The sequence below is a fragment of the Nelusetta ayraudi genome, unplaced genomic scaffold (assembly GCF_046127955.1).
Source record: "Nelusetta ayraudi isolate G7.1 ecotype Tasmania unplaced genomic scaffold, CSIRO-AGI_Nayr_v1 ptg000023l, whole genome shotgun sequence".
NCBI classification, from domain to species: Eukaryota; Metazoa; Chordata; class Actinopteri; order Tetraodontiformes; family Monacanthidae; genus Nelusetta; species Nelusetta ayraudi.
In genome coordinates, this window is record NW_027466073.1 from 3,678,776 (window position 1) to 3,690,989 (window position 12,214).

The 12,214-nt window shown below is 46.2% G+C and overlaps 1 protein-coding gene, 6 non-coding genes and 1 pseudogene across 7 annotated transcripts in view; all 8 read right to left on the reverse strand.

Annotated features, from left to right (window-relative positions):
• LOC142889628 (NLR family CARD domain-containing protein 3-like) overlaps positions 1–12,214 on the reverse strand; it is a 391,584-nt gene that overhangs the window by 85,933 nt on the left and 293,437 nt on the right. The window lies entirely within an intron of this gene.
• LOC142889697 (U1 spliceosomal RNA) lies at positions 344–507 on the reverse strand. Its single transcript, XR_012926890.1, has one exon. It is a non-coding gene; the product is annotated as a U1 spliceosomal RNA (small nuclear RNA).
• LOC142889740 (U2 spliceosomal RNA) lies at positions 1,238–1,428 on the reverse strand. Its single transcript, XR_012926931.1, has one exon. It is a non-coding gene; the product is annotated as a U2 spliceosomal RNA (small nuclear RNA).
• Positions 2,221–2,384, reverse strand: LOC142889802 (U1 spliceosomal RNA). Its single transcript, XR_012926982.1, has one exon. It is a non-coding gene; the product is annotated as a U1 spliceosomal RNA (small nuclear RNA).
• On the reverse strand, positions 3,115–3,321 carry LOC142889786 (U2 spliceosomal RNA; annotated as a pseudogene).
• On the reverse strand, positions 9,573–9,736 carry LOC142889803 (U1 spliceosomal RNA). Its single transcript, XR_012926983.1, has one exon. It is a non-coding gene; the product is annotated as a U1 spliceosomal RNA (small nuclear RNA).
• On the reverse strand, positions 10,467–10,657 carry LOC142889709 (U2 spliceosomal RNA). Its single transcript, XR_012926902.1, has one exon. It is a non-coding gene; the product is annotated as a U2 spliceosomal RNA (small nuclear RNA).
• On the reverse strand, positions 11,450–11,613 carry LOC142889804 (U1 spliceosomal RNA). The gene has a single exon (XR_012926984.1). It is a non-coding gene; the product is annotated as a U1 spliceosomal RNA (small nuclear RNA).

Sequence of the window (12,214 nt, forward strand, 5' to 3'; positions counted from 1 at the left end):
GTTTCAACAACTAATACCTAAATCAGTGTCAATTGTTTAACTGTCACCAAATCTTTTCTGGTTCCACCAGTGATTGGACACTGAAACTCAGGGAACAGAGAATGGGGAGAGAAAGTGGACACAAACGCAAGAGCTTTGTGTACAATCGAAACGGAGCCACGGAAACTTGGCCAGCAGCCTGATGAACGCAGCCAAGTGAGAAGCTGAACTTCAGTCAGAAAGCCTCTCAAGACAACATGTCATGATTCAAGAAGCCATCTGATCACGGGCATCGCGCACGCTGGACAGACAGCATTTCTTACTGGCGTACGAGAGAACGTACTCTTGCTTTTCAACATCTGATCAGGGGAGAGCGCGAACGCAGTCCCCCACTACCAGAAATTATGCAGTCGAGATTCCCACATTTGGGGAATTCGCAGGGGTCAGCACAACCGGAGTGCAATGGTCGCGCCTCGCCCTGGGTGACCCACCTTCTTGATCATGGTGTCTCCCCTGCCAGGTAAGTATGAGTTGCCCATGGCTGACATGACCACGTCTTCCACAGTCATTGCGCGCTGGCTCACGGTGCTCGCCACGTGTTCACAGCCAAAGGCATGTCAGAAAGAAAAGCAATAGTTGATATTTGGTTGAATGAGAAAGAAATCTGTCCCAACCTCATGTCTCCCAAATAACAGATTTGTACGTGAGCAATCCTTTTTCCACAGTTCACTGCTGCATGACCACAACAAAAGGGAATTTGGAAAACCACTCATTTCATCCCATTTACCTCCAAAAGAATCAACAACTAAACCACCAGAGAAAATGTGGCAAAAAGAGCTCCATTTGAAATCTGTGATGTGCGATTCCAGTGGGAAATTCAGAGAAAAGAAGAACATTCTGAATCGTCAAGGGGAAAAACAAAACAAATGACCACTGAACTAATTCATCGAGGAGTAGAAAACGCAACGCTAAAGCACTAGCTGCAATGCATACAGCGGGACGGCACCAAAGAAAAGGCAGCAGACTGCTTGATGCCGGACCAACAGCTGACAGGTCGCAGTGCAACGCCCTCTGCTGTTTACTACGGAGATGTGCTCTAAGTCAGAGGACTGCAGGGGACGTGAAATCATACTCTACCCATTGTGGGAATTGCGCACGGAAAGGCAACCCCGCATGTGCTATTACAGAAGCGCTCCAAACCGCCGATCAAATCTGACCTCAACCCCATCTAGTTGAGCTTGATTTTAGACAACGTAAGGAGGAGTGCACCGTTCCTGGAGATACTGCCATACCGGGTCGATGCGTGGAGTGGACGGAGCAAGCCCCTATTCCATCTCCCTGGTCCAAAAATCAATTTAATATATGGTCCCCGGGTAGGGGACGTATCAGATATTAAACTGATAAGAACAGATACTACACTTGATCTTAGCCAAAAGGCCGAGAAGCGATACCACGTCACTGGCGAGCACAGGGAGTCATTCCGCTCACAGCCACCCTCGCTCACGGCGCATCGCGGCAGCATTTACTTGGCCTCAACAACAACAAGGTGCTAAAAGTGTGGATGAACCTTCCATGGACAGTGAGCAGCAGAAGCCGCACACAAGTTGGCCAACCTAATGCAAGTGGATGCAGCTTAAAGTTAGTTCTGGCCACGTGAGCACGTCCTGACCGATCCACAATGGCTTCCAACACCAAGTTTCCGTTCAAACTTCCTGCTACGTCTGGCAAGGAAATTGTCAGTCCGTGCAATCTTAACCCGCCACAAAACAAATTCAAATGATTAATGACGCTACTAGGACCAAAGGAAACACTGACCAATATCTATCTTGACACTCATGCACATCTCTCACACTCTGGAATGGAATGTCTTGGTCTCAGTCTTAATCTTGTTTGTCCATGTTTCAACAACTAATACCTAAATCAGTGTCAATTGTTTAACTGTCACCAAATCTTTTCTGGTTCCACCAGTGATTGGACACTGAAACTCAGGGAACAGAGAATGGGGAGAGAAAGTGGACACAAACGCAAGAGCTTTGTGTACAATCGAAACGGAGCCACGGAAACTTGGCCAGCAGCCTGATGAACGCAGCCAAGTGAGAAGCTGAACTTCAGTCAGAAAGCCTCTCAAGACAACATGTCATGATTCAAGAAGCCATCTGATCACGGGCATCGCGCACGCTGGACAGACAGCATTTCTTACTGGCGTACGAGAGAACGTACTCTTGCTTTTCAACATCTGATCAGGGGAGAGCGCGAACGCAGTCCCCCACTACCAGAAATTATGCAGTCGAGATTCCCACATTTGGGGAATTCGCAGGGGTCAGCACAACCGGAGTGCAATGGTCGCGCCTCGCCCTGGGTGAACCACCTTCTTGATCATGGTGTCTCCCCTGCCAGGTAAGTATGAGTTGTCCATGGCTGACATGACCACGTCTTCCACAGTCATTGCGCGCTGGCTCACGGTGCTCGCCACGTGTTCACAGCCAAAGGCATGTCAGAAAGAAAAGCAATAGTTGATATTTGGTTGAATGAGAAAGAAATCTGTCCCAACCTCATGTCTCCCAAATAACAGATTTGTACGTGAGCAATCCTTTTTCCACAGTTCACTGCTGCATGACCACAACAAAAGGGAATTTGGAAAACCACTCATTTCATCCCATTTACCTCCAAAAGAATCAACAACTAAACCACCAGAGAAAATGTGGCAAAAAGAGCTCCATTTGAAATCTGTGATGTGCGATTCCAGTGGGAAATTCAGAGAAAAGAAGAACATTCTGAATCGTCAAGGGGAAAAACAAAACAAATGACCACTGAACTAATTCATCGAGGAGTAGAAAACGCAACGCTAAAGCACTAGCTGCAATGCATACAGCGGGACGGCACCAAAGAAAAGGCAGCAGACTGCTTGATGCCGGACCAACAGCTGACAGGTCGCAGTGCAACGCCCTCTGCTGTTTACTACGGAGATGTGCTCTAAGTCAGAGGACTGCAGGGGACGTGAAATCATACTCTACCCATTGTGGGAATTGCGCACGGAAAGGCAACCCCGCATGTGCTATTACAGAAGCGCTCCAAACCGCCGATCAAATCTGACCTCAACCCCATCTAGTTGAGCTTGATTTTAGACAACGTAAGGAGGAGTGCACCGTTCCTGGAGATACTGCCATACCGGGTCGATGCGTGGAGTGGACGGAGCAAGCCCCTATTCCATCTCCCTGGTCCAAAAATCAATTTAATATATGGTCCCCGGGTAGGGGACGTATCAGATATTAAACTGATAAGAACAGATTTTTTTTTTTTTTTTTTTTTTTTTTTTTTTTTTTTTTCTTTCGAAAAAAGTTTATTGACACTCATTCAGTTAATTATGTTACATGATTTTTTTACATTTGCATTAATGTGTTTCCACAGACACAATACACATAAATAATAAGACAAATATTTTCTGTAAAAAACATGATTAAAACAAGAGATATGAACAGGAGTGCACAATTTTAAAAGGGGCTCAATGTCTTTGTCTCTTTTGTGCAGGAACGCAATGAGTCCTTACCAAAATTATTCCATTCTGCACCCCCAAACATTTGTTCGCTCAGGACCTTGTCGTGGTGCTCAGAGGAGATCCTCGCCCTTTTGCTCCTTCCCTCCTGCCTCACCCGGAGAGCCAGGCCGTTGCTGCTTTGACCTTTTTGTGTGTGGTTCCAGGTCCTTCCTCCGAATGGGCCCAGAGGCGATTCTTCTTTGTGGTTGTGTCCTAGGGCCCGCCGCCTGCATAGCCATCTGGATCACAACCACGGGGGGGATCTGCATGTGCTTCCTTACCAGCAAGTTTCTGGAGGTCCATATGGCGTCTTTGATGGCGGCTAGGGTGAGCCACTGCTCTGCAAAGTCCCTTGCTGGCATCTTCTGGGGGCTCACCCCATATAGCACTAGTTGTGCTGTAAGGACCTCCCTTGCTGGTAAGTACGGGAATTTCAAGGACCTGGCTGTTGCCCACTGGTCTACAGCAGCACTGCACTCCCAGAAGAGATGCCTCACTGACTCGGGCGCGCCACAACCAGGTCGGGGGCAAGTCGCTGATGGTGACATGCCCCGGGAGTGCAAGACGGACCTGACCGGGAGGATCTCGTGAGCCACCATCCATGACAGGTCTCGGAGTCTGTTTGGGAGAGCAGGATGGTTCACGTTGCGCCAAACTGTTGAGGGCTCGCTGAGTGCGAGCCCGCGCACTGGACTCACTGGTTCTCGCTCCTGCACAATAGAAACAAGAGAGCGGTGGCTTGTTAAAACATGCAACTCCTCCTTTTCCAAATTAAAATACTTTAAAAACGTCTGGATCAAAGCATATGTTAAAGGCAGATTAAAAGACACCGGTACTTTCAGGTCTGTGGGTAACAATTTCAGTTTTCTGAGGTAGGACCCCATCCAGAAACGTGTCATTGCAGCCGTCCTGGGGTTTCTGGATGGGGTTGTTGCTATTTTGATGTGCGAGGCCGTATAGGTGCTTCCTAAAAATAGGTAAAGGTCTGGCACTGCTTTTCCTCCTTTCTCCTTTGGCCTTTTCATGAAGTCTCTTCTTAGTCTTCCCCACTTAGATCCCCACAGGAAGTAGAAAATGGCTCGCTCCAGGATTAAAAGCACACGTCTTGGTGGGATAAAAACAGAACTGATCAGTAAAAGCAAGGGTAAAATCACTGCTTTGATGATTAAAACTTTTCCTTCAAGGGTCAGTCCTCTAAGTCCCCAGTACCCTAGTCTTTGTCTAACTTTCCCTGTGACGTCATCCCAGTTTGTGTCCCCTCCCCCTTCCTTATCAAATTTGATTCCCAATATTTTCTGGTTAGTCTGGGTCGTAGTCAGGGGGAGTCCCGTTGTCTCGTTTGCTGTCCATGGTCCATAAAATTGGGCTTGGGTCTTGTCTCTGTTCAATTTTGACCCAGAGGCCTGTCCGAAAAAGTCAGTCAAGTCCAGTGTCCTGTTCACGGATAAAAGGTCAGTGCATAAAATGTTAATGTCGTCCATGTATAAAACACACTTGGTCACCAGTCCCCCACTCCCCGGGACTCCCACCCCATTGATTCGTTGGTCCCTTCTCAAGATCTGTGCCAGTGGTTCTATACAGGTAATGTAGAGGAGGGCAGATAAAGGACACCCCTGACGGACACCGCAGTTGATGTTGACTGCTTTTGTCAAAAGCCCGTTAACGATGAATTTGCTGGAGATGCCCCGGTACAGCAATCCCACCCAAGCTACAAACCTTTCTGGGAACCCCATTTTTTCCAGTACCCGGAAGAGGTACTGATGCGAGACCCGATCAAAGGCTTTCTCAAAGTCTAAATTTAGTACTACTAGCCGGATGTTTCTGTCTCTCGCGTAACAGATGGTGTCTCTGATCAGTACGAGGCTGTCAGTGATCTTCCTCCCCGGAACGGCACAGGCTTGATCCGGGTGAATCACTTCTTCTAAAAACATGGACATCCGTGTGGCTAAAAGTTTGCTAAAAAGTTTGCAGTCAAAGTTTAAAAGCGTGATCGGTCTCCAATTCTTCAAGTCAGTCTTGTCTTTTTTTTTGTAAAGAAGAGTCACTATCCCTATTCTAAAACTGTCGGGAAGTCGGTCAAGGTGTTCAAAATCCATAAAAACAGTCATCAAATCAGGTGCTAAAATGTCCCAAAAGGTCAAATAAAACTCTAAGGGAAGTCCGTCTTGTCCAGGGGACTTCCCTTTTTTAAAACCAGACAAACATTTATTTAATTCTAAAAAAGTAAAATCTTGGGATAAAAGCACGCTGTTGCTTACTGTTTTATCAATGAATTTTAGAACTTCTGTCATGGTGTCAGTTTTAACAGGTTTTTCTGAGTACAGGTTTGAATAAAATGTCTCAATTGTCTCTTTTATTTCATCCATTGTTTCTGTTGTGCACCCATTTTCTTTCTTCAGTTTTGCAATGCCTCCCCCTTTATTTATAATTTTCCTAAAGAAATACCGTGTGCACTTTTCACCCTCTTCTATTTCCCGTTCCCTGCTCCTTAAAATGACACCTTTGCTGTGGATTTCTGATAGGGCCGACATCTCTTTCTTGACTTGTTTAATTTCTTCGTTGAAGTCCAAACCATGTTGGTTAAGGTTAAAATAGCATTGAAGTCTTTTCTGCAGTCCCATCATGCGTCTGTGTTCCCTATTCTTTTTTTCCCTACCTGCCTGCCTAAAGAAAGTCTTTGTCTTTTCCTTCACCATTTCCCACCAGTGTGCATGTGTTTCGTAAAAGTCTTGGAGGGTCTGCCACTCTTTGTACTGCTCCCTGAACTGCCTAACTAAGTCCCTATCTAATAAAAGGGAGCAGTTGAGTTTCCACAGACCACTTCCTGAAGTCACACCTGAAGAGAGTGACAGAGTGCAAGACACCATGAGGTGATCAGAGAAGAAAACAGGGGTCAATCTAGCATCGGTGGGCGGGCAGTCCCGTGTAAAAACATAATCTATGCGAGAGGCTCTGGTACTGTCACCACTGAACCAGGTGAAGCCCTCCTCTCTGGGATGCATGGTTTTAAAACAGTCTAGAAGTTTAAAATCCCTGCAAATGCCCTGTAATAAAACTGATGTCTTGTCTATTTTAAAATCTTCTCCTGCTCTTCTTCTATCCGTCTTGTTTAAAATGCAATTAAAATCACCTGCTACAACTAAAGGTGCCCTGCCTAGCATGTGGGACTGCAAGTTTTCTAAAAGGTCATACCTGTCATTTTTGTCATTAAAGCCATAAATATTGAGAAGGTTAAAATCCCGCCCCATAAAATTTAGATGTGCTAAAAGTGCCCGACCATCTCTCACCACTGTGCTACCCTTCACCAGAACCTGAGGGTTTTTTATTAAAATGGCTACTCCGTCATTTTTATTTTCGTTTGATCCACTCCATAGAGACGTTTGTGGCCACATATCTTCCCATGTTCTATATTGTTTTAAAAAGGGTAGGCCACATTCCTGTATTAAAAACACATCTGATTCATGGGAAAATAAAAAGGATAAAACACTCTGGGCTCTGACTCTCGACTTCACACTTCTCACATTTATGGTAGAGAAGGTGAGTGTCATAAGAATGGTTAAAAACAACAGGTGTGACATTCTTTTAAAAACCTATAAGGATATCAAAAAAAAGGCTGTAAAACATTTAGGCAGTTTCTTGTGAACATAACTCTTCCCTCATCTCAACAGGTGAAGAGTGAAGGTTTTGAGCTCTGTTCCCCCTTTGTGCTTTGGGATCAAACCTCTGCTGCATGGTTGCGTCAAGATCTGAACCTCTAGGGGTTGATCGCAGAGCAATTGTTAAAAAAGAGACTTCATTTGGTGAACTGGAGGGGAAGACTCTGGGCTCATCCAAGGACGAATTTTCTGATGGGGCCACAAGTCTTCCTCTCTTCTCCATCATAATAGGAGAATCGAATGACAATTCAGATAAAGGTCTCTTAGTTTGCTGAGCATTGGGGAGGGAGGCATCCTCGCTATTTTCCTGAAGTTGGCTTTCTATTTCAGCTCCGCCTTCTGCCTGCATTTCCCCATCTATTGATGGGGGTGTGGCAGGCCCCTCCCCTTCTCCCGCCTCACCTGACTCCTCTCCTCCAACCACAGAATTTGGCGGGAGATTTGAAATTTCTTGCCCAGCTTCTTCACATTGCTCTGTAAATGCTTCCGTTTTCCTTCTTTCAGTTTGCTTTGCGGCTTTGAGTTTGTTGGCAAAAGACTTGGGGCAATCTCTGAAGAGGTGGCTTGTTTCTCCACAAAGATTGCACCTTCTGCCATTGGTACATTCCTCAAAGGTGTGCCCAATTTCTCGACATTTTCGGCAAACAATCTGCTGGCATGCTTCTGCCAGGTGCCCTTGCTCACCACACTTGCGGCAGAGCTTGGGCTGTCCCTGGTAATGAATGTAGCCCCTGTTTTCACCTAAAACTATCATGGATGGGAGATGTTTCAAGCCCTGATAGCCTTGAGGGTCCTGCCATTGTTGAATGGGGACCCTCCAGGCACAGTTCCATATGCCATCTTCATCTCTCACCTTGGTAGCTTGGCCTTTAACAGTGCAATATCTTCCCAGCCACCAACTAATGTCATCTGCATTTACTGTCTCATTGAACATCCTAACAATGACTGTTTTCAAAGCATTGTCAGTCAGTTTCTCAACATTGAAAGCAGAAAACTGGGTTTTCACTTCCTCAAATCTCTTCCAAAACTCACAAAGCAAAACAGCAGAACGAAAGCTTACGTCAAAACCTTTGTTAAAAGGCAAAGTCAAAACACAGTTTAAGTCATCTGGGCTGAAGTTCAAAGTTTTTTGAATGAGCCTCCTGGAGAAGTCCAACCTGGACATCCCCAGGAGTTTTCCATCCTTTTCTAAAAAGCTGAAACGAACACTGTGGTGCCTCCGCATGCCGGCATGGCTGGCCGACATGGTGGAGGCACTACGCACTAGAACTGAAGAGCTAAAAACAATGCTAAAAAGGACAATAAATACACACTAAAACCAAGTGAATAAATAAATAGACACCTAAAACAGGATGTAAAAAAAAAAAAAAAAAAAAAAAAAAAAAAACTGGCAACTTACCTGGCAAAACAAGGAAACAGAGTCCCCTGAACAAATGAATTCCTGTTTGTGAAAGATGTCCAACTATTAAAAAGAAGGAATGCTTTGCACAAGGAATGAAAAAAGAATATCCTCCCAAGCTCTGATAACAAAAAAGGATGCCACAGCAGGCAAACAATGCTACCAAAAATAGGAGGCGACCGCTGTCTTAGCCAAAAGGCCGAGAAGCGATACCACGTCACTGGCGAGCACAGGGAGTCATTCCGCTCACAGCCACCCTCGCTCACGGCGCAACGCGGCAGCATTTACTTGGCCTCAACAACAACAAGGTGCTAAAAGTGTGGATGAACCTTCCATGGACAGTGAGCAGCAGAAGCCGCACACAAGTTGGCCAACCTAATGCAAGTGGATGCAGCTTAAAGTTAGTTCTGGCCACGTGAGCACGTCCTGACCGATCCACAATGGCTTCCAACACCAAGTTTCCGTTCAAACTTCCTGCTACGTCTGGCAAGGAAATTGTCAGTCCGTGCAATCTTAACCCGCCACAAAACAAATTCAAATGATTAATGACGCTACTAGGACCAAAGGAAACACTGACCAATATCTATCTTGACACTCATGCACATCTCTCACACTCTGGAATGGAATGTCTTGGTCTCAGTCTTAATCTTGTTTGTCCATGTTTCAACAACTAATACCTAAATCAGTGTCAATTGTTTAACTGTCACCAAATCTTTTCTGGTTCCACCAGTGATTGGACACTGAAACTCAGGGAACAGAGAATGGGGAGAGAAAGTGGACACAAACGCAAGAGCTTTGTGTACAATCGAAACGGAGCCACGGAAACTTGGCCAGCAGCCTGATGAACGCAGCCAAGTGAGAAGCTGAACTTCAGTCAGAAAGCCTCTCAAGACAACATGTCATGATTCAAGAAGCCATCTGATCACGGGCATCGCGCACGCTGGACAGACAGCATTTCTTACTGGCGTACGAGAGAACGTACTCTTGCTTTTCAACATCTGATCAGGGGAGAGCGCGAACGCAGTCCCCCACTACCAGAAATTATGCAGTCGAGATTCCCACATTTGGGGAATTCGCAGGGGTCAGCACAACCGGAGTGCAATGGTCGCGCCTCGCCCTGGGTGAACCACCTTCTTGATCATGGTGTCTCCCCTGCCAGGTAAGTATGAGTTGTCCATGGCTGACATGACCACGTCTTCCACAGTCATTGCGCGCTGGCTCACGGTGCTCGCCACGTGTTCACAGCCAAAGGCATGTCAGAAAGAAAAGCAATAGTTGATATTTGGTTGAATGAGAAAGAAATCTGTCCCAACCTCATGTCTCCCAAATAACAGATTTGTACGTGAGCAATCCTTTTTCCACAGTTCACTGCTGCATGACCACAACAAAAGGGAATTTGGAAAACCACTCATTTCATCCCATTTACCTCCAAAAGAATCAACAACTAAACCACCAGAGAAAATGTGGCAAAAAGAGCTCCATTTGAAATCTGTGATGTGCGATTCCAGTGGGAAATTCAGAGAAAAGAAGAACATTCTGAATCGTCAAGGGGAAAAACAAAACAAATGACCACTGAACTAATTCATCGAGGAGTAGAAAACGCAACGCTAAAGCACTAGCTGCAATGCATACAGCGGGACGGCACCAAAGAAAAGGCAGCAGACTGCTTGATGCCGGACCAACAGCTGACAGGTCGCAGTGCAACGCCCTCTGCTGTTTACTACGGAGATGTGCTCTAAGTCAGAGGACTGCAGGGGACGTGAAATCATACTCTACCCATTGTGGGAATTGCGCACGGAAAGGCAACCCCGCATGTGCTATTACAGAAGCGCTCCAAACCGCCGATCAAATCTGACCTCAACCCCATCTAGTTGAGCTTGATTTTAGACAACGTAAGGAGGAGTGCACCGTTCCTGGAGATACTGCCATACCAGGTCGATGCGTGGAGTGGACGGAGCAAGCCCCTATTCCATCTCCCTGGTCCAAAAATCAATTTAATATATGGTCCCCGGGTAGGGGACGTATCAGATATTAAACTGATAAGAACAGATACTACACTTGATCTTAGCCAAAAGGCCGAGAAGCGATACCACGTCACTGGCGAGCACAGGGAGTCATTCCGCTCACAGCCACCCTCGCTCACGGCGCATCGCGGCAGCATTTACTTGGCCTCAACAACAACAAGGTGCTAAAAGTGTGGATGAACCTTCCATGGACAGTGAGCAGCAGAAGCCGCACACAAGTTGGCCAACCTAATGCAAGTGGATGCAGCTTAAAGTTAGTTCTGGCCATGTGAGCACGTCCTGACCGATCCACAATGGCTTCCAACACCAAGTTTCCGTTCAAACTTCCTGCTACGTCTGGCAAGGAAATTGTCAGTCCGTGCAATCTTAACCCGCCACAAAACAAATTCAAATGATTAATGACGCTACTAGGACCAAAGGAAACACTGACCAATATCTATCTTGACACTCATGCACATCTCTCACACTCTGGAATGGAATGTCTTGGTCTCAGTCTTAATCTTGTTTGTCCATGTTTCAACAACTAATACCTAAATCAGTGTCAATTGTTTAACTGTCACCAAATCTTTTCTGGTTCCACCAGTGATTGGACACTGAAACTCAGGGAACAGAGAATGGGGAGAGAAAGTGGACACAAACGCAAGAGCTTTGTGTACAATCGAAACGGAGCCACGGAAACTTGGCCAGCAGCCTGATGAACGCAGCCAAGTGAGAAGCTGAACTTCAGTCAGAAAGCCTCTCAAGACAACATGTCATGATTCAAGAAGCCATCTGATCACGGGCATCGCGCACGCTGGACAGACAGCATTTCTTACTGGCGTACGAGAGAACGTACTCTTGCTTTTCAACATCTGATCAGGGGAGAGCGCGAACGCAGTCCCCCACTACCAGAAATTATGCAGTCGAGATTCCCACATTTGGGGAATTCGCAGGGGTCAGCACAACCGGAGTGCAATGGTCGCGCCTCGCCCTGGGTGAACCACCTTCTTGATCATGGTGTCTCCCCTGCCAGGTAAGTATGAGTTGTCCATGGCTGACATGACCACGTCTTCCACAGTCATTGCGCGCTGGCTCACGGTGCTCGCCACGTGTTCACAGCCAAAGGCATGTCAGAAAGAAAAGCAATAGTTGATATTTGGTTGAATGAGAAAGAAATCTGTCCCAACCTCATGTCTCCCAAATAACAGATTTGTACGTGAGCAATCCTTTTTCCACAGTTCACTGCTGCATGACCACAACAAAAGGGAATTTGGAAAACCACTCATTTCATCCCATTTACCTCCAAAAGAATCAACAACTAAACCACCAGAGAAAATGTGGCAAAAAGAGCTCCATTTGAAATCTGTGATGTGCGATTCCAGTGGGAAATTCAGAGAAAAGAAGAACATTCTGAATCGTCAAGGGGAAAAACAAAACAAATGACCACTGAACTAATTCATCGAGGAGTAGAAAACGCAACAATAAAGCACTAGCTGCAATGCATACAGCGGGACGGCACCAAAGAAAAGGCAGCAGACTGCTTGATGCCGGACCAACAGCTGACAGGTCGCAGTGCAACGCCCTCTGCTGTTTACTACGGAGATGTGCTCTAAGTCAGAGGACTGCAGGGGACGTGAAATCA